This window comes from Lolium perenne, chromosome 2 (genome assembly GCF_019359855.2).
Source record: "Lolium perenne isolate Kyuss_39 chromosome 2, Kyuss_2.0, whole genome shotgun sequence".
NCBI lineage: Eukaryota > Viridiplantae > Streptophyta > Magnoliopsida > Poales > Poaceae > Lolium > Lolium perenne.
Window position 1 is genome coordinate 14,654,047 of NC_067245.2, and position 23,121 is coordinate 14,677,167.

Sequence of the window (23,121 nt, forward strand, 5' to 3'; positions counted from 1 at the left end):
TATAGTGGACTTGTCCTTCGGGGTGACGGGGGTGGCATTGCTTCCAGTCCTCGGGGCAGTATTGGTGTTGTTGTTGTTCCCATTGTTGTTGTTGCTGTTGTGGTGGTTGTTGTTGTTGTGGTTGTTGTTGTTGTTGCCTCCGGTCTTTGGGGGTCCTTGATGACCCACAAGTATAGGGGGTGTATCGTAGTATCTTCGATAAGTAAGAATGTCGATCCCAACGAGGAGCAGAAGGTGTTGACAAGCAGTTTCGATGAAGGATTCACTGTAAATGCTCACAGACAAGTATTCAGGGGGTTTTGATGTAACAGATGAATAAAGTACGAGTAAGTAAAGTGCGAGAGTAACAATTGCAGCGAGTGGCCCAATCCTTTTTAGCACAAAGGACAAGCCGGTTTGTTTACTTATAATGACCAAACGTTCCTAAGGACACACGGGAATTTAGTCTAGTGCTTTCGCTACATACGGCTAATTAATCTTCATTGTTTTGATAAGTGTTGTGTGGGTGAACCTACGCTAATGTACCGCCCTTCCTAGGACTAATACATACTTGTGATTATACCCCTTGCAAGCATCCGCAACTACAAGAAAGTAATTAAGATAAATCTAACCACAGCCTTAAACTCTGAGATCCTGCTATCCCTCCTGCATCGATATACCAACGGGGGCCTGTGTTTCTGTCACTCCGGCAACCCCGCAATTGGCAAACGAGTACAAGATGCATTCCCCTAGGCCCATAAAGGTGAAGTGTCGTGTAGTCGATGTTCACACGACACCACTAGAAGAATAACACCACAACTTAAATATCATAACATTGAATATTACTCAACCATACTTCACTACTAACATTTAGACTTCACCCATGTCCTCAAGAACTAAACGAACTACTCACGAGACATCATATGGAACATGATCAGAGGTGATATGATGATGAATAACAATCTGAACATAAACCTTGGTTCAACGGTTTCACTCAATAGCATCAATAACAAGTAGAAATCAACACCGGGAGAGTTTCCCCTATCAAACAATCAAGATCAAACTCAAATTGCTACAGCGGTGACGATGTGCAGCGGTGGAGGCGGCGGTGATGATGATGAAGATGATGATGATGGTGATGGAGATGATGTCCAGCTCGATGATGGTGACGATGGTGTCGATTTCCCCCTCCGGGAGGGAATTTCCCCGGCGGAACTCAGCCTGCCGGAGAGCTCTTTTCTCTCTGGTGTTCTCCGCCTCGCAGAGGCGGCTGTGACGCTCTGCGACTCTTTCCCTGGGGCTTAGGTTTTTGGGACGAAGGCGTACGCGAAGAAAAGGAGGCGAGAGGGGCTGTGGGCCCCCTCCTCACTGGGCGGCGCGGCCAGGCCTTGGGCCGCGCCGGCCCATGGGGTGGGCCCACCTCGGGTCCCCTCAGCTTCCCCTTCTGGCTTCCTTCGTCATCTGGAAAAATAGGATTTTTGGTATAATTTCCTTCGACTGTTGATCTTCCAAAATATTGCATTCTGACGGTGCTTTTTCCAGCAGAATCCTGGCTCCGATGCTCGATCCTCCAATAATCATGAAACATGCAAAATAGATGAAATAACATAAGTATTATGTCCAAATATGAAATATATCAATGAATAACAGCAAATTATGATATAAAATAGTGATGCAACTTGGACGTATCAACTCCCCCCAAGCTTAGACTTCGCTTGTCCCCAAGCGAAACTGAACTCGGTAAACAGGACCACATGTTTATGGAGTGAAGAGTCGATAAATAAAATACGGACAAGAAGCATCATATTCATTCACACAAGACATTCTAGTAAACAACTTCCTCATATAACTCAACTTGAAACAAGTATAAGGTAATCACAAATAAAGGTGCATAAGAAATCATAGTTGGTGATGGCAAACTTTGTTCTTGGTCAGAGAACAGTTAACAGATTATACTTATCTATGGAGAGCTTATGGTAAACTTGCATACTCAATCATAGTAAACATTGATAACATTCAAAGCTATATTCATTCAGATAAAACTTGTACTAAACAAGGAAGAGTAAAAGACATGGTGAAGTAAATCACAATATAATGGTTTGATCACAACAACTCAAATGCTTGCTTGAGATGGAGGGAAATAGGTTTACTGACTCAACATAAAGTAAAAGACAGGCCCTTCGCAGAGGGAAGCATGGATTACTATTTTTGTGCTAGAGCTTTTCATTTTGCAAACAAGAAACAATTTTGTCAACGGTAGTAATAAAGCATATGTATTATGCATAAGACATCTTATAAGTTGCAAGCCTCATGCATAGTGTACTAATAGTGCTCGCACCTTGTCCTAATTAGCTTGGATTAACACAGATTATCATTGCATAGCATATGTTTCAACCAAGTGTCACAAAGGGGTACCTCTATGCCGCCTGTACAAAGGTCTAAGGAGAAAGCTCGCATTGGATTTCTCGCTTTTGATTATTCTCAACTTAGACATCCATACCGGGACAACATAGACAACAGATAATGGAATCCTCTTTAATTCATAAGCATTCAACAACAATTATTATTCTCATAAGAGATTGAGGATTAGCTGTCCATACTGAAACTTCCACCATGAATCATGGCTTTAGTTAGCGGCCCAATGTTCTTCTCTAACAGTATGCATACTCAAACCATTTGATTGTGAAAACCGCCCTTACTTCAGACAAGACGAACATGCATAGCAACTCACATGATATTCAACAAAGGTAAAAGAGTTGATGGCGTCCCCAGTAAACATGGTTACCGCTCAACAAGCAACTTACTAAGAAATAAGACACATAAGTACATATTCTTTACCACGATAGTTTTTAAGCTATTTGTCCCATGAGCTATATATTGCAGAGGTAAAGGATAGAAATTTTAAAGGTAGCACTCAAGCAATTTACTTTGGAATGGCGGAGAAATACCATGTAGTAGGTAGTTATGGTGGACACAAATGGCATAGGTTTTGGGTTAAGGTTTGGATGCACGAGAAGTATTCCCTCTCAGTACAGGTCTTTGGCTAGCAAGGTTAATTAGCAAGCATAAGAGTCGAGGGAAACAAACAAATATACATGTGATAAAAACAATCATGCAACTTCCTTGTAAGCACAAACAATTTTAACTTCAGAATAATAAGCTATGAGCTAACAAGAAAGAAAGATAATGAAACAACTACATGTATTTCTCTTTTCTACTTAAACCTCAAAGTTTTGTTGCTATTGACCAATGCTAAGTTTGCCAAAACCAAATAGATTTATTTAGTGCTCCCAAAGTGGTACCAATACTAATAACAAGATCAATCATATAATAAGGATTGCAAACTGATGCGTGTGGTTGGCACGTCCGTTGGGAACCCCAAGAGGAAGGTGTGATGCGCACAGCGGCAAGTTTCCCTCAGTAAGAAACCAAGGTTTAATCGGACCAGTAGGAGTCAAGAAGCACGTTGAAGGTTGATGGCGGCGAGATGTAGTGCGGCGCAACACCAGGGATTCCGGCGCCAACGTGGAACCTGCACAACACAACCAAAGTACTTTGCCCCAACGAAACAGTGAGGTTGTCAATCTCACCGGCTTGCTGTAACAAAGAGTTAACCGTATTGTGTGGAAGATGATTGTTTGCAGAAAACAAAGAGAACAAGTATTGCAAAGTAGATTGTATTTCAAGAAAGAGAATTGGACCGGGGTCCACAGTTCACTAGAGGTGTCTCTCCCATAAGACGAACAGCATGTTGGGTGAACAAATTACAGTTGGGCAATTGACAAATAAAGAGAGCATGACCATGCACATACATATCATGATGAGTATAGTGAGATTTAATTGGGCATTACGACAAAGTACATAGACCGCCATCCAACTGCATCTATGCCTAAAAAGTCCACCTTCAGGTTATCATCCGAACCCCCTCCAGTATTAAGTTGCAAAGCAACAGACAATTGCATTAAGTATGGTGCGTAATGTAATCAACAACTACATCCTTAGACATAGCATCAATGTTTTATCCCTAGTGGCAACAGCACAACACAACCTTAGAACTTTCTCACACTGTCCTGTGTCAATGGTGCATGAACCCACTATCAAGCATAAGTACTCCCTCTTGGAGTTACAAGCATCTACTTGGCCAGAGCATCTACTAGTAACGGAAAGCATGCAAGATCATAAACAACACGTAGATATAACTTTGATAATCAACATAACAAGTATTCTCTATTCATCGGATCCCAACAAACGCAACATATAGAATTACAGATAGATGATCTTGATCATGTTAGGCAGCTCACAAGATCCGACAATGATAGCACAATGGGGAGAAGACAACCATCTAGCTACTACTATGGACCCATAGTCCAGGGGTAGACTACTCACTCATCACACCGGAGGCGACCATGGCGGTGTAGAGTCCTCCGGGAGATGATTCCCCTCTCCGGCAGGGTGCCAGAGGCGATCTCCTGGATCCCCCGAGATGGGATCGGCGTTGGCGGCGCCTCTGGAAGGTTTTCCGTATCGTGGCTCGCGGGACTGGGGGTGTCGGCACGGAGGCTTTCAGTAGGCGGCAGGGCAAGTCAGAGGGGCACAGGGGCCCCACACCATAGGCCGGCGCGGCCAAGGGGGGGCCGCGCCGCCCTAGGGTTTGGGCACCCTGTGGCCCCACTTCGTTTCGTCTTCGGACTTCTGGAAGCTTCGTGGCAAAATAGGCCCCTGGGCGTTGATTTTGTCCAATTCCGAGAATATTTCCTTACTAGGATTTCTGAAACCAAAAACAGCAGAAAACAAAGAATCGGCACTTCGGCATCTTGTTAATAGGTTAGTTCCAGAAAATGCACGAATATGACATAAAGTGTGCATAAAACATGTAGATAACATCAATAATGTGGCATGGAACATAAGAAATTATCGATACGTCGGAGACGTATCAGCATCCCCAAGTTTAGTTCTGCTCGTCCCGAGTGGTAAAACGATAACACAGATAATTTCTGGAGTGACATGCCATCATAACCTTGATCATACTATTTGTAAAGCATATGTAGTGAATGCAGCGATCAAAACAATGTATATGACATGAGTAAACAAGTGAATCATAAAGCAAAGACTTTTCATGAATAGCACTTCAAGACAAGCATTAATAAGTCTTGCATAAGAGTTAACTCATAAAGCAATAATTCAAAGTAAAGGTATTGAAGCAACACAAAAGAAGATTAAGTTTTAGCGGTTGCTTTCAACTTGTAACATGTATATCTCATGGATATTGTCAACATAGAGTAATATAATAAGTGCAATAAGCAAATATGTAGGAATCAATGCACAGTTCACACAAGTGTTTGCTTCTTGAGGTGGAGAGAAATAGGTGAACTGACTCAACATTGAAAGTAAAAGAATGGTCCTCCATAGAGGAAAAGCATCGATTGCTATATTTGTGCTAGAGCTTTGATTTTTGAAAACATGAAACAATTTTGTCAACGGTAGTAATAAAGCATATGCATCATGTAAATTATATCTTATAAGTTGCAAGCCTCATGCATAGTGTACTAATAGTGCCCGCACCTTGTCCTAATTAGCTTGGACTACCGGATCATCACAATGCACATGTTTTTACCAAGTGTCACAAAGGGGTACCTCTATGCCGCCTGTACAAAGGTCTAAGGAGAAAGCTCGCATTGGATTTCTCGCTATTGATTATTCTTCAACTTAGACATCCATACCGGGACAACATAGACAACAGATAATGGACTCCTCTTTTATGCATAAGCATGTAACAACAATTAATAATTTTCTCATTTGAGATTGAGGATATATGTCCAAAACTGAAACTTCCACCATGGATCATGGCTTTAGTTAGCGGCCCAATGTTCTTCTCTAACATTATGCATGCTTAACCATAGGGTGGTAGATCTCTCTTACTTCAGACAAGACTGACATGCATAGCAACTCACATGAAATTCAACAATGAATAGTTGATGGCGTCCCCAGTGAACATGGTTATCGCACAACAAGCAACTTAATAAGAGATAAAGTGCATAATTACATATTCAATACCACAATAGTTTTTAAGCTATTTGTCCCATGAGCTATATATTGCAAAGGTGAATGATGGAATTTTAAAGGTAGCACTCAAGCAATTTACTTTGGAATGGCGGAAAATACCATGTAGTAGGTAGGTATGGTGGACACAAATGGCATAGTGGTTGGCTCAAGTATTTTGGATGCATGAGAAGTATTCCCTCTCGATACAAGGTTTAGGCTAGCAAGGCTTATTTGAAACAAACACAAGGATGAACCGGTGCAGCAAAACTCACATAAAAGACATATTGAAAACATTATAAGACTCTACACCGTCTTCCTTGTTGTTCAAACTCAATACTAGAAATTATCTAGACCTTAGAGAAACCAAATATGCAAACCAAATTTTAGCATGCTCTATGTATTTCTTCATTAATGGGTGCAAAGCATATGATGCAAGAGCTTAATCATGAGCACAACAATTGCCAAGTATCACATTACCCAAGACATTAATAGCAATTACTACATGTATCATTTTCCAATTCCAACCATATAACAATTTAACGAAGAAGAAACTTCGCCATGAATACTATGAGTAGAAACCAAGGACATACTTGTCCATATGCTACAGCAGAGCGTGTCTCTCTCCCATAAAGTGAATGCTAGGATCCATTTTATTCAAACAAAACAAAAACAAAAACAAACCGACGCTCCAAGAAAAAGCACATAAGATGTGATGGAATAAAAATATAGTTTCAGGGGAGGAACCTGATAATGTTGTCGATGAAGAAGGGGATGCCTTGGGCATCCCCAAGCTTAGACGCTTGAGTCTTCTTAATATATGCAGGGGTGAACCACCGGGGCATCCCCAAGCTTAGAGCTTTCACTCTCCTTGATCATGTTGCATCATACTCCTCTCTTGATCCTTGAAAACTTCCTCCACACCAAACTCGAAACAACTCATTAGAGGGTTAGTGCACAATATAAATTGACATATTCAGAGGTGACACAATCATTCTTAACACTTCTGGACATTGCATAATGCTACTGGACATTAGTGGATCAAAGAAATTCATCCAACATAGCAAAAGAGGCAATGCGAAATAAAAGGCAGAATCTGTCAAAACAGAACAGTTCGTATTGACGAATTTTAAAATGGCACCAGACTTGCTCAAATGAAAATGCTCAAATTGAATGAAAGTTGCGTACATATCTGAGGATCATGCATGTAAATTGGCTTGATTTTCTGATCTACCTACAGGGAGGTAGACCCAGATTCGTGACAGCAAAGAAATCTGGAACTGCGCAGTAATCCAAATCTAGTACTTACTTTTCTATCAAAGACTTTACTTGGCACAACAAAACACAAAACTAAGATAAGGAGAGGTTGCTACAGTAGTAAACAACTTCCAAGACACAAAATAAAAACAAAGTACTGTAGAAAAATAACACATGGGTTATCTCCCAAGAAGTTCTTTCTTTATAGCCATTAAAATGGGCTCAGCAGTTTTAATGATGCACTCGCAAGAAATAGTATTTGAAGCAAAAGAGAGCATCAAGAGGCAAATTCAAAACAAATTTAAGCCTAACATGCTTCCTATGAAAAGGAATCTTGTACACAAATAAATTCATGAAGAGCAAAGTAACAAGCATAGGAAGATAAAACAAGTGTAGCTTCAAAAATTTCAGCACATAGAGAGGTGTTTTAGTAACATGAAAATTTTTGCAACCATATTTTCCTCTCTCATAATAATTTTCAGAGGCATCATGAACAAACTCAATAATATAAGTATCACATAAAGCATTCTTATTCACATGCATAAAAGTATCATTACTCTCCACATAAGCATAATCAATTTTATTAGTTGTAGTGGGAGCAAATTCAACAAAGTAGCTATCATTATTATTCTCATCATCAAATATAGGAGGCATATTGTAATCATAATCAAATTTATCCTCCATAACAGGTGGTACTAAAAGACCAATATCATTATCATAAATAGGAGGCAAAGTATCATCAAACAAAATTTTCTCCTCAATGCTTGGGGGACTAAAAAGATCATGAAAACCAGCTTCCCCAAGCTTAGAACTTTCTATATTATTATCAACAATGGTGTTCAAAGCGTTCATACTAATATTACTACCAGCATGCAAATAAGATTCCATAGGTTTTTTAATTTTCGCATCAAACAATCCATGTTTTAAATCAGGAAATAGAATAAGAAGATCATTCTTATCCATTATGCCAAACTAGTGAAATAAAAACATGCATGATATTAAGTAAAGTAAAACAAGTAACTAATTTTTTGTGTTTTTGATATAGCAAACAAGATAGCAAATAAAGTAAAACTAGCAACTAATTTTTTTGTATTTTGATTTAGTGCAGCAAACAAAGTAGTAAATAAAACTAAGCAAGACAAAAACAAAGTAAAGAGATTGAGAAGTGGAGACTCCTTGCAGCGTGTCTTGATCTCCCAACAGCAGCGCCCAGAAATTTGCTTGATGCGTGTGGTTGGCACGTCCGTTGGGAACCCCAAGAGGAAGGTGTGATGCGCACAGCGGCAAGTTTCTCAAGAAGAAACCAAGGTTTAATCGGACCAGTAGGAGTCAAGAAGCACGTTGAAGGTTGATGGCGGCGAGATGTAGTGCGGCGCAACACCAGGGATTCCGGCGCCAACGTGGAACCTGCACAACACAACCAAAGTACTTTGCCCCAACGAAACAGTGAGGTTGTCAATCTCACCGGCTTGCTGTAACAAAGAGTTAACCGTATTGTGTGGAAGATGATTGTTTGGAGAAAATAGTAGAACAAGTATTGCAGTAGATTGTATTTCAGTAAAGAGAATTGGACCGGGGTCCACAGTTCACTAGAGGTGTCTCTCCCATAAGACGAACAGCATGTTGGGTGAACAAATTACAGTTGGGCAATTGACAAATAAAGAGAGCATGACCATGCACATACATATCATGATGAGTATAGTGAGATTTAATTGGGCATTACGACAAAGTACATAGACCGCCATCCAACTGCATCTATGCCTCAAAAGTCCACCTTCAAAGTGTTATCATCCGAACCCCCTCCAAAGCATTAAGTTGCAAAGCAACAGACAATTGCATTAAGTATGGTGCGTAATGTAATCAACAACTACATCCTTAGACATAGCATCAATGTTTTATCCCTAGTGGCAACAAGACAACACAACCTTAGAACTTTCTCACATCGTCCTGTGTCAATGCAGGCATGAACCCACTATCAAGCATAAGTACTCCCTCTTGGAGTTACAAGCATCTACTTGGCCAGAGCATCTACTAGTAACGGAAAGCATGCAAGATCATAAACAACACGTAGATATAACTTTGATAATCAACATAACAAGTATTCTCTATTCATCGGATCCCAACAAACGCAACATATAGAATTACAGATAGATGATCTTGATCATGTTAGGCAGCTCACAAGATCCGACAATGATAGCACAATGGGGAGAAGACAACCATCTAGCTACTGCTATGGACCCATAGTCCAGGGGTAGACTACTCACTCATCACACCGGAGGCGACCATGGCGGTGTAGAGTCCTCCGGGAGATGATTCCCCTCTCCGGCAGGGTGCCGGAGGCGATCTCCTGGATCCCCCGAGATGGGATCGGCGTTGGCGGCGCCTCTGGAAGGTTTTCCGTATCGTGGCTCTCGGTACTGGGGGTTTCGTCACGGAGGCTTTAAGTAGGCGGAAGGGCAAGTCAGGAGGGGGCACAGGGGCCCCACACCATAGGCCGGCGCGGCCAAGGGGGGGGGGCCGTGCCGCCCTAGGGTTTGGGCACCCTGTGGCCCCACTTCGTTTCGTCTTCGGACTTCTGGAAGCTTCGTGGCAAAATAGGCCCCTGGGCGTTGATTTCGTCCAATTCCGAGAATATTTCCTTACTAGGATTTCTGAAACCAAAAACAGCAGAAACAAAGAATCGGCACTTCGGCATCTTGTTAATAGGTTAGTTCCAGAAAATGCACGAATATGACATAAAGTGTGCATAAAACATGTAGATAACATCAATAATGTGGCATGGAACATAAGAAATTATCGATACGTCGGAGACGTATCACAAACTAAAATAAGATGTGCAATATGTAAATGATAAGACTTCTCATTAATATTCCATAACGATAACTCACACCAAGGGATACATAGACAACCAACTAAAAGAGAGATACTTCCACACTGCAACCCATCTTATATGATAACTTCCCTACTCATGATATGACACTACTTGATAGTAAAAAGTAAAAGGTAGTGATGATGTGATACCGCGGCACTCCCCCAAGCTTGGAACAAACCAAGGGGATGCCAATACCGATGATGAATTACTCCTTTGGTGATGGTGGTGGTGAATTCCCGTCTTCAGACTTCCAAGGAAGAGGCTCTCCATCAACAAACGACATCTTGGTCTCGGGAATCCTGAAACTAGCAGCATGGCTTATGTGTTTAAACCTGTTTTCATACTCACAGTTCTGATTCTGAACGTCATAGAGTTGAGCTTGGAGTTTGTTGGTGGTGTCGTGAAGTGAGAGGATGTCGCCCCATAGCTTTGTAGTTTCCTTCTCGTGTTCAGCAATGAGTTCAGGCACAATCTTGTGGAAGATATCCACTTCACGCTCGGCCATCTTCTTGTAGTTGAAGACCTCTTGTTCTAGCTTCTCCATCCTGTCTTCCAAGCTTCCTTCTCCTTTAGGACCCTGGACATCTTTGATCTGCAGCTCCCCATCAACGAGCAGTAACTCCTTGGGATGCATCCTCAGCTCGTCCATGTACAAGTTGTCAAAGTCCTTGCAGGAACTGTCCTTCGGAGTTTCTGACGAAGACATGACACCTCTAGATCCAAAGCAAATCCTGGCAGAAATAGCTCGAAACAAAACACGTCGAGAAAACGATATACGGACCTCCAGGGGTCCGGGGGATTATATAGCAAAAATTTTCACAACAAACGGAAAGTACCAGGTCGAACCAGAGTCGGAGAGGGGCGACGAGGCGGTGTCCTCATAGGGCGGCGCGGCCAGGCTGGGGCCCGCGCCGGCCTATGGGGGCACGCCCTCGTGCGTCTCCTCCACTCCGTTTCGATCTCGTAATTTTTCATATTTTCCAAAAACAGCAAAAACATTGTTCGGAAAGTAAATCGCGAACTTTTTATTACCTGTACTGTTACCTATTCAAAGTCGAGTTCTGGCGGACTGTCAGTTTGTCCTTTGATGAAAGCCTCCGGTGTTTCCACTCGAATAATATCAACATCAACATTATAAGAATCACCTGAGATATAATGCTTGAGTCTTTGTCCATTCACCACTTGTGTGACATTGCCTTGGAGAGAGCTAATTTTTATTGCTCCTGAACGATACACCTCCTCAACAACATATGGTCCTTCCCATTTCGAGAGTAATTTCCCTGCAAAGAATCTGAGACAAGACCGATACAATAGGACTTTATCCCCAATATTAAATTCTCTTTTGATAATCCTTCTATCATGCCGTTTTTTAACTTTCTCTTTAAAGAGTTTAGCATTTTCATAAGCTTCATTTCTCCATTCATCTAGAGAACTCAATTGCAGCAACCTCTTATTACCAGCTAGTTTAGGATCTTTATTTAATTCTCTAACAGCCCAATAAGCTTTGTGCTCTAGTTCTAAAGGTAAATGACAAGCTTTTCCATAAACCATTTTATAAGGTGACATTCCCATGGGGTTTTTATAAGCAGTTCTATAGGCCCATAGTGCTTCCTTCAATTTACTAGCCCAATTCTTTCTAGTTTTATTAACAGTCTTTTGCAAGATAAATTTAATTTCTCTATTTGATAGTTCTACTTGCCCACTAGTTTGAGGATGATAAGCGGAAGCAATTCTATGATTAATGCCATATTTAGCAAGAGTTTTTCTAAAACCACCATGAATAAAATGAGAGCCTCCATCAGTCATAATATATCTAGGAACTCCAAATCGAGGAAAAATAATATCTAAAAGCATTCTTAAAGAGGTCTCACCATCATCACTTTTTGTAGGTATGGCTTCCACCCATTTAGTAACATAATCAACAGCAACAAGTATATGAGTGTTACCTTCTAAAGAGGGAAAAGGTCCCATGAAGTCAAATCCCCAACAGTCGAACGGTTCAATAACAAGAGTATAATTCATAGGCATTTCATTGCGTCTGGAGATATTACCAACCCTTTGGCATTCATCACAAGATAAAATGAACTTCCTTGCATCTTTGAAGAGAGTTGGCCAATAAAAACCTGATTGTAGAACCTTTTGCGCGGTTCTATCTCCGGCGTGATTGTGGGGACCCCGGACTAGCTGTCCGAAATACCCTGTTATGTATACAGTTCACGTTCCCATGATCAGTGTGCCGTGAACACATAACCGAACTGATATCAAATTACATCATCCTTTACAAAACGAAAAAAAAAATTACAATAAGGTCACATGACCCATCTTTACAAGATAGCCCTGAAGGGTCTAATCTAATCATCAGAGTAGCAGAATCACTTCAAAGAACAGAGAGCCCAAGTCATATGCCTTAACCCTACAGGCAACTGACTGGGAAGACGTTCCTAGCTCGCATAGACGTCATCAACTCCTCCTTCATCTGTCGAAGTCTTCCAGGTCTGGCCAAGTAAATAGCCAGGGACAAAGCCGTGAGTACATTTGAATTGTACTCGCAAACCATCAAGAAGGTGATAACAATTCTAACTAAAGAAGACAAGAGAGGAAGAATAGTTTCTCTGGTGGATATAGCATGTGAAAGAGAATCAGTTTCTCTTGTGGATATAGCATGTGAAAGAGAATCAGTTTCTCTTGTGGATATATCATCCCACATCACAGTTGAAGGGGACACTAAGAGGGTGATAAGACATTTCTATGACATCTCTATATCTTTGTTAAAGAAGATACTTCAAAAGATACCCTATGACATCTCTATATCATTGTTGAAGATGATACTTCAAAGAGTTCTACAACATAAAACACTAGGATGGGGTAACCCAATTTTACTTATCCTTCCCGACCATCTCCATATGGTCGACACATCCTTTCCCGTACCCTTCCGGTACTTCAAACAAGTTCTTTCCTTTCCTTTGTCAAACAATTTTGTAAAACAAAACTCATCAGGCTAAGCAACAGCCATTCCAACCGTCCATGACCGCGGACGCGGCTATTCGAATAGATTTTACTCTGCAGAGTTTGCACACTTTCCCCACCTCTATCCGGATACCTATCGTGTGGGCATCATCCCCGCATAACAACATATGCCACGACGGATACCCGAACATAGCTTTTCGCCCATTCGACTTAGCAAGAGGTCCTACCCTATGGAGTATGTACCTCCCCGGCACCGTGGCAGCTCACCTCCTCTTGAGCGTGGCTCCACCGCCAAGCCAGGAGACCCATAGTGTCTTCCGGATGGGTCAGCCCCGAAGGCCTCCCGTTATACTATTGTCCCAACGATGACAACCCGGACTCGGGGGTAACCGTACCCTTGTATAGTTGTGCGGTGCCTCATGCTAAGAAGAACAAACATCAAGCTAAGCTCCGTGCCCACGTTGGAGTAGCTGTGGTTGCGCGGGTTAATTGTCACGGGTGAGTACTTAGGCGCCAAAGTTTTCATAAACAAGATTCTCTTTCCAACCATCTTTGCCAAGATCATTTCCTTTCATAAACACACACTTAGGTAAGTCCAACTCACCCAAGGTTTTCCAAAAATTCTTTTCAACAAGGTATTTTTCCAAGGGGTTCCCAACCTATAGTTTCATGTAAGAACTAAGAGACAGCAATGGCATGATGCTAGCCATCATACCGTTAAGGAGGTGATAAATGAGGTGTCAAGGGGATCATACATACTTAGGATAAGCATGCGTAGGGACAACATAAGTAGTATGATTAAACAATGGTCATGATGTTAATCATCATACCACTAAGAAGATGATAATATATGTGGTCAAGGGGGCATACATGCTTAGGGTAAGCATGCATAACATCAACAAGGGGTTCAACATACTTGGGAACAAGTATGCATAGAAGAGGACCAATCATAACACAAGATACAAGGAACCAAGCATATAATGGAACAATGAACACAACAAAGAGGATAATTAGCAAGAGATCAAAAGATGGCTTGCCTTGGCTTATTTGTCCCTGGACTTCTTTAACTCCATCAAATGAATACCAACAATATAAATAAAATCCTCGTCCGAACCACTTCTTCGTCTTCTCCGTAATTGTTCGCATCTATCGCCGGAAAATATAAAAGGAACACAATCAATCACATTGCACCCATCATAACAAGCATGCAACAATCAACGATCAAAAGCTAACCACTCTACTAAGGCTAACATATTAAGTACTTATAGATACTACAAAGCAACTAAAAGAAAACCCATTTTATTTACCTAGTAAAGATATGAGAGTATCACAAGTTAGCAATTGCCTCTCTCGGTTACCTCCATGGCATAAACTAAACATACCCTGTTAGATAACACCATAAAGAGGACAATTGAATTAGTTTAACATCAAAACATTTATATTTTATTTTCAAACATTTTTGGAAAAGCACAATTCATTCTTCCTATTTTATTGTGTTTACAAAACACTACCAATAAAAAGGAAGTAAACAATATGCCATACTATTTTGAATACCCAAACAAACAATTGAAACCAAGTTTAAGTTTCAGAGGTTTTGTTTTGCAAGAATAAAACATAGGTTGACCAATTTTAATACAAAGAGGTGGTTAAAGTTTTTAAACAAACCTCAAAAGTTTTGGTTCAACAATTCATGTCACACATACACATTACTAACAGTACCTATTATGCATGAACAGAGACTAAAAATATTTTTCCTAGATGGCTAGTACTAAAACAAGACTAACCTAATTGGATTCACCCAAAAATATTAATCCTACAGTTTTAGGAATTTGTTAGAGTCTGAAGTACACATAGAAAAAGTTTAATATGCCAAAAATCGTAGAAAAATCCTAAAAATACAAGGCCAGTGTCATTGGAAAGCTAAAGAAATTTCTGATCTAATGCAAGTTGTTTCACTCGATTTAGATTAGTATATCGCGAGTTATGCATATATCATTGCCTCTGGTTTTAACACAATTTATCAGCAAATTTCAAAGTTTAAAACAATTAAAAAGGGCGGGAGTTTACTGGGCCATGCGGGTGGAGTTTTGGGCTGGCCCAGGTAGCTTTTCCAGGTGGAGGGTGAAGAAAAAGAAAAAAGAGAGGAGGGGGCCCAGGCGGGCCAGGCCTGCAACATGGCCTACGTGGCTGCATGGCCCATGCAGCCCGTGGGATGGGAATCGGGCAACACGGGGTCGTCCTCCTCCCGACGCCACGCAGGGACGCACGCGCGGCGGTCGGTCGGGGCAGGGAAAAGAGAGGGGCAGGCTAAGGCTTACCGGCGGGCTGCGGCGAGCGGCGGGGAACCTCCGGCGGTGGCGGTGGGTCAATGCGGCGGAGTGGTGGGCACAGTGGGCGTTCTCCTCGTCCGCAGCACCTTCCCGACGCCGTCTTCCTCGCAGCACCCGACGGGAAGGCTTGTCGACGGCGTGCTCGGGCGGACCTGGGCGGCGCAGAGACCAAGGTTAGGTCGAGCAGACGCAGGGGATGGTGTTGTAGAAGAGAGGGAGGCAGGGGGACGACGGGAGAGCTCCTCCACCCTCTGTCACTGGCATGGTGACCACGGTGTTGGCTCCTTGCCGAGCAGCAGCGGGGAAGGGGAGCGCCTTGGTGTCCGTTTGGTGGGTTCTGGTAGGAGGGGAGTAGTGTGGGAAGGGAGTGGGCGAGAGGGGTGGGTTTTATAGGCTCAGGGAGGTTGTCCGGCGGGTGTGGGTGGTGGCGCTGCCCAATGCAAGGGCGAGGGCTGGCGTCATGGGCGGTGGGGGGGTGACGTATGGGGTGCTGGCATCAGCAAGGGGGAGCCACAGGCGCGGGAAAAGGAGGGGTCGAGCGGGAGAGGGTTTCCTGGGTGCGTGCGTTGTGTTTTTTCGGGTTTGGGGTCGTTGGGTTCCTCTGGGCTTGTGGCCTGATCGTTTTTGGAGAGGGAGGGAGGGTTCAGAGAGGGTCCAGGGGGTGGGGTTTGGGCCAAGGTGGTGCAGGGTTGCTGGGTGGTGTATGGGCACCATGGCCCGGCCATGTACAAGAAGAGGGAAGAGGGGAGGAGGAAAAAAAAAAGAGGGGGGTGGTGTTTCCCCTAGGGTTTGCAAAAAGGAAGAAAAGAGAGAGGGTGCAAGGATAAGTGGAGAGGGAGGGTGCCATGCAATGGCATGCATGCCCATGTGACAAGATTTAGAGGAGATGGGTCATTGCAAAAGATTGAAAGAAAAAGAGAGATGGGGTGATGGTGATGATGCCAAGTTGATATTTGAAAAACAAAAGTGGGGAGAAGAGAGGGGGTATGGTGGTGTTGAACAAGTGATGAAAAGTTTTGTACAAGATTTCTATATTTTGAAAAAGAGAAGCAAAATAAGGTGAGATGGGAATGGTGGTGATAATGATGGTACCCATATTGAATTTTTAAGAAGGGTCAAATGGTAGATGAGAAGTAGTGGGTTATTTTGGAAGGTTTTGTATTTGAACAAGTCAAATTGGCTAGCAAAGGTTCAAGGTCCATGATACGTCTCCAACGTATCGATAATTTCTTATGTTCCATGCCACATTATTGATGTTATCTACATGTTTTAATGCACACTTTATGTCATATTCGTGCATTTTCTGGAACTAACCTATTAACAAGATGCCGAAGTGCCAGTTGCTGTTTTCTGATGTTTTTGGTTTCAGAAATCCTAGTAAGGAAATATTCTCGGAATTGGACGAAATCAACGCCCAGGGGCCTATTTTGCCACGAAGCTTCCAGAAGTCCGAAGACGAGACGAAGAGGGGCCACGAGGCAGCCAGAGCATAGGGCGGCGCGGCCCCTGCCCTGGCCGCGCGGCCCTATGGTCTGGGCCCCTCGTGCCGCCTCCTGACTTGCCCTTCCGCCTACTTAAAGCCTCCATGACGAAACCCCCAGTACGGAGAGCCACGATACGGAAAACCTTCCAGAGACGCCGCCAACGCCGATCCCATCTCGGGGGATCCAGGAGATCGCCTCTGGCACCCTGCCGGAGAGGGGAATCATCTCCCGGAGGACTCTAAGCCGCCATGGTCGCCTCCGGTGTGATGTGTGAGTAGTCTACCCCTGGACTATGGGTCCATAGCAGTAGCTAGATGGTTGTCTTCTCCCCATTGTGCTATCATTGTCGGATCTTGTGAGCTGCCTAACATGATCAAGATCATCTATATGTAATTCTATATGTTGCGTTTGTTGGGATCCGATGAATAGAGAATACTTGTTATGTTGATTATCAAAGTTATATCTATATGTTGTTTATGATCTTGCATGCTCTCCGTTACTAGTAGATGCTCTGGCCAAGTAGATGCTTGTAACTCCAAGAGGGAGTATTTATGCTCGATAGTGGGTTCATGCCTGCATTGACACCGGGACGATGGATGAAAGTTCTAAGGTTGTGTTGTGCTGTTGCCACTAGGGATAAAACATTGATGCTATGTCTAAGGATGTAGTTGTTGATTACATTACGCACCATACTTAATGCAATTGTCTGTTGCTTTGCAACTTAATACTGGAAGGGGTTCGAATGATAACCTGAAGGTGGACTTTTTAGGCATAGATGCAGTTGGATGGCGGTCTATGTACTTTGTCGTAATGCCCAATTAAATCTCACTATACTCATCATGATATGTATGTGCATGGTCATGCTCTCTTTATTTGTCAATTGCCCAACTGTAATTTGTTCACCCAACATGCTGTTTGTCTTATGGGAGAGACACCTCTAGTGAACTATGGACCCCGGTCCAATTCTCTTTACTGAAATTCAATCTACTGCAATACTGTTTTACTGTTTTCTGCAAACAATCATCTTCCACACAATACGGTTAATCCTTTGTTACAGCAAGCCGGTGAGATTGACAACCTCACTGTTTCGTTGGGACAAAGTACTTTGGTTGTGTTGTGCAGGTTCCACGTTGGCGCCGGAATCCCTGGTGTTGCGCCGCACTACATCCCGCCGCCATCAACCTTCAACGTGCTTCTTGGCTCCTCCTGGTTCGATAAACCTTGGTTTCTTTCTGAGGGAAAACTTGCTGCTGTGCGCATCATACCTTCCTCTTGGGGTTCCCAACGAACGTGTGAGTTACACGCCATCAAGCATAAATTTCTGGCGCCGTTGCCGGGGAGATCAAGACACGCTGCAAGGGGAGTCTCCACTTCTCAATCTCTTTACTTTGTTTTTGTCTTGCTTAGTTTTATTTACTACTTTGTTTGCTGCACTAAATCAAAATACAAAAAAATTAGTTGCTAGTTTTACTCTATTTGCTATCTTGTTTGCTATATCAAAAACACAAAAAAATTAGTTACTTGCATTTACTTTACTTATTTCATCATGTTTCCTTTTAATTTTACCACGAAAGATATACCGGTAGGACGTGGGTCTATAGTTGGGAGAAATAATATAGAAGAATTTTTCAATCATGTTAGTACCATTGAAAATTTTGAAGATAGACACTTGGTAGACCTTGCGCCTACTTATGAAATTGCTGCTGCGCATTTAGTTCGCCTGTTGGAAACTAAATTTGTTAATCTTAATCCTATAATCCAACACATGTTTCTCACACTTGGTGATATGGAAGAAGGGGAAAAGAAAGATTTTGTTTTAGAAACCCTTCTTAGAGAATTTGGTGGTCTAGCAAGAGAAGCTAGAAAGGTCTTTGCTAAATTTAATATGCTTGGTTCTCATACTAATTTTGTTAGTCTCCTTGAAAAGATGGACATGGATAGAATAAGATACACTAATAATATTGATGATGGTGGGGAGATCAAAGCACCAATACCATGTAAACTCTTAGCTATGAATGATGCACTAGAAAATAACTATGCTTGGCTTGTTCCTGAAAATTTGTTTGATGAGAGTAGCACGCCTAAGACTAATGAAAAAGGAGATGCTAAAACTTATGTATCTAATATATTATGCCTGGTTGAGAAAACTCCGCACCTCGCTGAGAATGCACCACCCTTTGATAATACTTGATACACACTTTCTGCGCCTAGCTGAAAGGCGTTAAAGAAAAGCGCTTATGGGAGACAACCCATATTTTTACCTACAGTACTTTGTTTTTATTTTGTGTCTTGGAAGTTGTTTACTACTGTAGCAACCTCTCCGTATCTTAGTTTTGTGTTTTGTTGTGCCAAGTTAAGCCGTTGATAGAAAAGTAAGTACTAGATTTGGATTACTGCGCAGTTCCAGATTTCTTTGCTGTCACGAATCTGGGTCTACCTCCCTGTAGGTAGCTCAGAAAATTAAGCCAATTTACGTGCATGATCCTCAGATATGTACGCAACTTTCATTCAATTTGAGAATTTTCATTTGAGCAAGTCTGGTGCCATTTTAAAATTCGTCAATACGAACTGTTCTGTTTTGACAGATTCTGCCTTTTATTTCGCATTGCCTCTTTTGCTATGATGGATGAATTTCTTTGATCCACTAATGTCCAGTAGCATTATGCAATGTACAGAAGTGTTAAGAATGATTGTGTCACCTCTGAATATGTTAATTTTTATTGTGCACTAACCCTCTAATGAGTTGTTTCGAGTTTGGTGTGGAGGAAGTTTTCAAGGATCAAGAGAGGAGTATGATGCAACATGATCAAGGAGAGTGAAAGCTCTAAGCTTGGGGATGCCCCGGTGGTTCACCCCTGCATATTCTAAGAAGACTCAAGCGTCTAAGCTTGGGGATGCCCCCTTCTTCATCGACAACATTATCAGGTTCCTCCCCTGAAACTATATTTTTATTCCATGACATCTTATGTGCTTTGCTTGGAGCGTCGGTTTGTTTTTGTTTTTTGTTTTGTTTGAATAAAATGGATCCTAGCATTCACTTTATGGGAGAGAGACACGCTCCACTGTTGCATATGGACAAGTATGTCCTTGGTTTCTACTCATAGTATTCATGGCGAAGTTTCTCCTTCGTTAAATTGTTATATGGTTGGAATTGGAAAATGATACATGTAGTAATTGCTATAAATGTCTTGGGTAATGTGATACTTGGCAATTGTTGTGCTCATGATTAAGCTCTTGCATCATATACTTTGCACCCATTAATGAAGAAATACATAGAGCATGCTAAAATTTGGTTTGCATATTTGGTTTCTCTAAGGTCTAGATAATTTCTAGTATTTAGTTTGAACAACAAGGAAGACGGTGTAGAGTCTTATAATGTTTTCAATATGTCTTTTATGTGAGTTTTGCTGCACCGGTTCATCCTTGTGTTTGTTTCAAATAAGCCTTGCTAGCCTAAACCTTGTATCGAGAGGGAATACTTCTCATGCATCCAAAATACTTGAGCCAACCACTATGCCATTTGTGTCCACCATACCTACCTACTACATGGTATTTTCCGCCATTCCAAAGTAAATTGCTTGAGTGCTACCTTTAAAATTCCATCATTCACCTTTGCAATATATAGCTCATGGGACAAATAGCTTAAAAACTATTGTGGTATTGAATATGTAATTATGCACTTTATCTCTTATTAAGTTGCTTGTTGTGCGATAACCATGTTCACTGGGGATGCCATCAACTACTCTTTGTTGAATTTCATGTGAGTTGCTATGCATGTCCGTCTTGTCTGAAGTAAGAGAGATCTACCACCTTATGGTTAAGCATGCATATTGTTAGAGAAGAACATTGGGCCGCTAACTAAAGCCATGATCCATGGTGGAAGTTTCAGTTTTGGACAAATATCCTCAATCTCAAATGAGAAAATTATTAATTGTTGTTACATGCTTATGCATAAAAGAGGAGTCCATTATCTGTTGTCTATGTTGTCCCGGTATGGATGTCTAAGTTGAAGAATAATCAATAGCGAGAAATCCAATGCGAGCTTTCTCCTTAGACCTTTGTACAGGCGGCATAGAGGTACCCCTTTGTGACACTTGGTAAAAACATGTGCATTGTGATGATCCGGTAGTCCAAGCTAATTAGGACAAGGTGCGGGCACTATTAGTACACTATGCATGAGGCTTGCAACTTGTAAGATATAATTTACATGATACATATGCTTTATTACTACCGTTGACAAAATTGTTTCATGTTTTCAAAATCAAAGCTCTAGCACAAATATAGCAATCGATGCTTTTCCTCTATGGAGGACCATTCTTTTACTTTCAATGTTGAGTCAGTTCACCTATTTCTCTCCACCTCAAGAAGCAAACACTTGTGTGAACTGTGTATTGATTCCTACATACTTGCTTATTGCACTTATTATATTACTCTATGTTGACAATATCCATGAGATATACATGTTATAAGTTGAAAGCAACCGCTGAAACTTAATCTTCTTTTGTGTTGCTTCAATGCCTTTACTTTGAATTATTGCTTTATGAGTTAACTCTTATGCAAGACTTAATTGATGCTTGTCTTGAAGTGCTATTCATGAAAAGTCTTTGCTTTATGATTCACTTGTTTACTCATGTCATATACATTGTTTTGATCGCTGCATTCACTACATATGCTTTACAAATAGTATGATCAAGATTATGATGGCATGTCACTCCGTAAATTATCTGTGTTATCGTTTTACCTGCTCGGGACGAGCAGAACTAAGCTTGGGGATGCTGATACGTCTCCAACGTATCGATAATTTCTTATGTTCCATGCCACATTATTGATGTTATCTACATGTTTTATGCACACTTTATGTCATATTCGTGCATTTTCTGGAACTAACCTATTAACAAGATGCCGAAGTGCCAGTTGCTGTTTTCTGCTGTTTTTGGTTTCAGAAATCCTAGTAAGGAAATATTCTCGAATTGGACGAAATCAACGCCCAGGGGCCTATTTTGCCACGAAGCTTCCAAGTCCGAAGATGAGACGAAGAGGGGCCACGAGGCAGCCAGAGCATAGGCGGCGCGGCCCCCTGGCCGCGCGGCCCTATGGTCCTGGGCCCCTCGTGCCGCCTCCCCGACTTGCCCTTCCGCCTACTTAAAGCCTCCGTGACGAAACCCCAAGACGGAGAGCCACGATACGGAAAACCTTCCGCAGACGCCGCCAACGCCGATCCCATCTCGGGGATCCAGAGATCGCCTCCGGCACCCTGCCGGAGAGGGGAATCATCTCCCGGAGGACTCTACGCCGCCATGGTCGCCTCCGGTGTGATGTGTGAGTAGTCTACCCCTGGACTATGGGTCCATAGCAGTAGCTAGATGGTTGTCTTCTCCCCATTGTGCTATCATTGTCGGATCTTGTGAGCTGCCTAACATGATCAAGATCATCTATCTGTAATTCTATATGTTGCGTTTGTTGGGATCCGATGAATAGAGAATACTTGTTATGTTGATTATCAAAGTTATATCTATGTGTTGTTTATGATCTTGCATGCTCTCCGTTACTAGTAGATGCTCTGGCCAAGTAGATGCTTGTAACTCCAAGAGGGAGTATTTATGCTCGATAGTGGGTTCATGCCTGCATTGACACCTGGGACGATGTTGTGAAAAGTTCTAAGGTTGTGTTGTGCTATTGCCACTAGGGATAAAACATTGATGCTATGTCTAAGGATGTAGTTGTTGATTACATTACGCACCATACTTAATGCAATTGTCTGTTGCTTTGCAACTTAATACTGGAAGGGGTTCGGATGATAACCTGAAGGTGGACTTTTTAGGCATAGATGCAGTTGGATGGCGGTCTATGTACTTTGTCGTAATGCCCAATTAAATCTCACTATACTCATCATGATATGTATGTGCATGGTCATGCTCTCTTTATTTGTCAATTGCCCAACTGTAATTTGTTCACCCAACATGCTGTTTGTCTTATGGGAGAGACACCTCTAGTGAACTGTGGACCCCGGTCCAATTCTCTTTACTGAAATTCAATCTACTGCAATACTGTTTTACTGTTTTCTGCAAACAATCATCTTCCACACAATACGGTTAATCCTTTGTTACAGCAAGCCGGTGAGATTGACAACCTCACTGTTTCGTTGGGACAAAGTACTTTGGTTGTGTTGTGCAGGATCCACGTTGGCGCCGGA